This window comes from Pagrus pagrus (genome assembly GCF_965226575.1).
Source record: "Pagrus pagrus genome assembly, chromosome: 5".
Lineage (NCBI taxonomy): Eukaryota > Metazoa > Chordata > Actinopteri > Spariformes > Sparidae > Pagrus > Pagrus pagrus.
In genome coordinates this window covers 3,270,120-3,274,864 of record NC_140189.1, presented here as the reverse complement: position 1 = coordinate 3,274,864, position 4,745 = coordinate 3,270,120, and the positions used below count along the sequence as shown (strand labels likewise).

The 4,745-nt window shown below is 37.6% G+C and overlaps 1 long non-coding RNA gene across 1 annotated transcript; it reads right to left on the bottom strand.

Annotated features, from left to right (window-relative positions):
• Positions 1 to 2,225: 2,225 nt before the first annotated feature.
• Positions 2,226 to 3,983, bottom strand: LOC311257409. Its single transcript, XR_014622621.1, has 5 exons — positions 3,894 to 3,983; positions 3,323 to 3,474; positions 3,031 to 3,228; positions 2,839 to 2,925; positions 2,226 to 2,314 (listed from the first exon to the last, which is right to left on the bottom strand). It is a non-coding gene; the product is annotated as an uncharacterized lncRNA (long non-coding RNA).
• Between the last annotated feature and the right edge of the window lie 762 nt (positions 3,984 to 4,745).

The window sequence follows — 4,745 nt, the reverse complement described above, 5'->3', positions numbered from 1 at the left end:
CTAGTATTTCTACCACTGGTAAATATATAATAAAATGTGCAAGACATGGTGGGCTGTTTGTTACAAACTTTGTACAATAAACATGCCATTTGATTATTTCCAGAATGTTTTTATTTTATTTCCAGAGGACTGACAATTTGTTTTCCAACCTTTGATAATGAACATACCCTTTGCCAGAGTGGTTGTTTTCTGAAGATAAACCCCAACTTTGACTGTTTATTTTTTCATGGCAGCCAAGCCGACAACCAGCAAAACACTAACTCTTTGAATGCTTCAAACAAATTTTTTCATGACTTGGCAACAAATTCCTCTTAGAGATGCAAACAAGCTCAGCAGCAAGTCCTGCAAGTGCACGTTAAAAAGCGAGACATCTACATCAGAGCCATTTCAATATAGACAGTCCATGTTTGCAGTAATTCACTTAAATAAAGACGATGGAAGGTGTTTGTGAAACAGCACACCTAAAAACACAAACCAGCACAACGCCCCACCCTGTTTGTGGAGGTGAAGGAGGGAGGCAGCGTGGTCTTCATTGTATATCCAAAAGACTGAACAAAATCTGAACAAAAACATATGAATGAGAACCGCCTTTTAAAGAAGCTACATTTTAGCACTGCCATTACACCAATCCAAATCCAGTGTCAGTTGTTTGAAGGCAGGCAATCAATTCTTCCTTAAATGTAGTGAAGCTCTTGTAGCGGGCAGGAAGACGGAGAGTCTCAAAGCATGTGGAAGATTTTGGTAGATTACAGTCAGTCACCTCCAATGTGAGGGTAGTCGTAGGCGCCTCCCATCCAACCCAGAACTTCACGAGCGCCTTCAGTTCATCACTGGATGCTACAAAATAGAAATATATAAATGCTCACAGTAATGGAGAATGCTGTTCTTTTTATACATTTTGCTCATGGTTGTCAAATAATTCTTTGTGAAGAACAACGCCAACCAAGATTTTACTTGACAAGTATTGGCTATGTAGCTGATGCCAACTCCAGATTTTATCATTACAGATACAATTCAGTTTTCTAAATAATGTTCATCAGCCCTTGTTTTTGATCTTTGGAAAGCATCTTGTTTCAGGTTATGAGTAGAAAGCTGGCTAAATATATTTGTATCTGGAAAACCTACACTGGCCACGTTCTTTTGATAAACAGTATGTCACTGACTTTTTTTTTTAATAGTTTGAAGAATATAAAGGACTCTATAAGGGCTGTGAGATATAACCCAGAGCTGGTGTTGTACAACTTTAATGTAACAACTGTATAAAATAATAAGTACATTTATTGTCTGGTTTGCATAAGATTAGATGATAATGAGAAAAATAAAATGAATTGTCAATATAATGTACATGCATCACTCATTACATGAGGGAAGTATACCATTTTGAATGAACTGGCGAAGGTACCCTGTGATGCGGCTCTTATCTGTCACAGAGCATTCATCATCGTCGTCATCAGTCATTGTAGGCCAGCTGATGCGTTCCAGAATGCACTACACATAAAACACCAAGCAGATAAACCATCTGGAATAAGCAATTGTCCTGGAGTGTTGGTGTTCCCCTGATTTAACAATCAATTTCCAGATATGACCAAAACTGCTTGTCTTAACTGAACTATTTACCTCTGGGGTCAACACAGCACTCGACTCTCGAGGGAAAATCAATGGAGCTACATCTGGACGTTCACTAATGAGTGGCCACAACATGGTTTCTTTAAGCCCTTTTCTTATTTGCTTTATTTGCCTCATGAACCGTCCAGTGACCTAGTGAGAAAAGACACAAAGACAAATCTTTACACATATAGTGGTTTAAAAGAGTAATAAATGATGTTGAATAGTTTAAACAATATTCAGATACAGCATGACAAAGAAGCCTTTCAAAGAGCCATCTTCGGTTGTTTTCTGTCATCAAAGGAAGGTCCCATGCAAGGCACAAGGTGTCAAGGCTCTCCTTTTCATCAGCTGAGAGTTCAGCATTCCCTTCAAGCTTTAAGACAAAATATGAACACTCTTAAACCCAATCTAGAAGAATCTAAAAAAAATCGTGCAGTTTGCAAAATACACACCAGTGTAATTTTCTCCCGTAGATCAATGTCTGGACAGTCATTGATTTCTATGATGGCAGTTTCAGCTGTGCCCCCACACAGGATGTGAACAATCGCAGGGCTTAGGCCTGTCAATGCAGGACCTCCATGCAAAAAGCAATGACCAATCATGCGGCCGGCCATCAGAAACAGGTCACTCTCAACAAGGAATGCAGAGGACGAAGGTACAAGATGGTCTGGCTCTCCATCAAACAGCTTTGTGTCACCAGAATTTCCTGTGCAAACAGAAGACCAATTATCATGTACTCAAATTTTTAGTGATTCTGTGGTTGTATAGAATAAGAGACATCAATAGGTATGTACAGTAGGTATCCTAAATGCATCTTAAATGTCTCATGAAGTGAAAAATAAATGTTCCCAGTTTTAATCTAGTGTTCCTGTGTTAATTGTTCATTTGGCTCTTGATACGACATATATGTCAAATAAACAGTATCAGAATATTTCGGCCTCTGTTTCACAAGGCCTTTAAACAGTCCCTCCAGAAAAACGCGATTATGCAATCGCATATATCAACGCATAATCAGCCAAAGTCCACACATTTATGTGGGGGCCGCATTTTTTCAAAGACGCCACACTTTGGCCGCCTAAATTGCCTATTTCCGCAACAATCACAAAAAAACTCTGCATTTTCCTGGAAGGACTGTTTAAACATGTATTAATTGGAGAGATTATGGCATTAAGAATATTGCAGCGAAAACACAGTCCACACAATATATGGAAAGTTAATTGAAAACACTACCAAAGTTCATCTTAAAACCATCTTTCAGCTTCTCCGTGATTCTGGAGAACAAGAAGCGGTTCACTCCCTCTCCGATTGCGGGATCACCTATTAATTAAAAGAAATGTAAAGATTCTGGGTTATTTATGAAAAAAAAAAAACAGACTGCACATAACAAATTCTAAAATGAACTAAAAGAGAAAAAAGATGCACCTTCAAGTCTGCATTGCAGGGGATTTGCCCACTCTGCACAGCGTACTTTATAAAAAGCAATTAAAGCCATTTCCTGGTCTAACTTGCTGCCTCTGAGGTCAACGTGCAAATGCAGTGGCTTCCCTGATGCGTGAATGTCAAGTATTGTCTCCCTGTACAACTGAGTAGCCCTTGCCAGGTCTGGTATGGTCTTCCAATCTATAAATGAATGAAAAATTTCAACACAGAAAAAGCCATCAACCAAACATTTTGACAAGGACCACTAACAGGGTGTAACAAATACACTACAAACCCTCAGTTTTGTTGTTAGAATCAGAAGGTCCTGAAGAACTTGTTGGCTGATTCTGCAAAGGTGCCATCTGTGAAGATGTGCCAGATGATCCTTCCATTGCTTCTAAATCCACTCCACTGCTGTCAAACGAGAGCTCCTCCAGAGTTGATGGCCTGAAAGACATAATGTCTGTCTTCTAGCTTTCTCTAATCTCTGAATATAGTCAAGGCAGAATCTGGACCCTCTAAATTGTGCATATGTCTGCTAACTCAGATTGCATTTTTAAACTAGAGAATTTCAATTCTAGTCAAGCCTAGAGCCTGGGAAAGCCATGGAGAAACTTTTATTTTATTATTTCCAAAAAAAGTCACAAGTAATGTGTTGTCCAAAACATTTAGGAGTAATGTAAAGTATGTTAACTAATTAGTAAACATGCAAAAACCCATTGACTAGTATATTAAATGTCTTGTTGATCAATATTAATATTTTGAGACATTTCAAAGTAAGGAGAAGACAAACATTTGCAATAAACATCCAATTACAAAAGGAAAATTTGTTATGCATCAAGGCAAAACTACATGGGACAACATACCTGTCATTGCAGGCACTGGCATGCATCTCAATGACGTCAGCAGGGTACACTACTTGGCAAATGGGACACAAGCTCTCTGCAGCAACTGTGGAAGCTGAAAAAAAGACAAATACAGTAATCAGCGTTAACTTAAAAGAAAATTATTAACTCAAATCTTAATGTTAGCAAGGCACCAATTTCTTCCATTGCTATGTAAAGATTATTTTGATAATTTCAGCCAAAACTTGAGAAGTTGTAATATGATTAAAGATACATACCAACAACAACATTGTGGTAATTAGGAAACAAAACACAACCAGGAAGAGAAAAAAAAAGAGAAAGAAAATCAGTCCCATGGCTAAACTACAAGAATATGGGATGAAATCTAAAGAAATAATAATGCAACATCAATCAGAATAACTGAATATCATGCTTATTCTTAAAGTTTTTTAACAACAACAAACAATCCAGCCCACATTAATTGCCATTTAATCATTAATCAATATAGCATGAAAATATGTAAAGTTATTCTTTTAAGAATGTGATGATAATGTACTTATACTTACTGTTCTGACTGCAGCATACAAACGAAACATCCTGATCTTGTTTTTCATCGGCATTCTCATCGTTTTCCTGTTAAGTGGATCAGGTTAACATTATTAATGACATCACTGTAATAGTAAAGCAATTGCCGTTTTGATATGCATTCGCTGAAAATGAAAAAGATTTTCGCTCAGTAAAGTGTCATGTTAAGAAAAACTTACTTCTTCAGTTGTAGACTTGCTACAAGAGTCTACATGCAGAGCCAGAACTTGTAACGGTAAAATTTCTCCACAGGTCTTGCATTGCGATTTTGGCATTTTGCTGAACTCA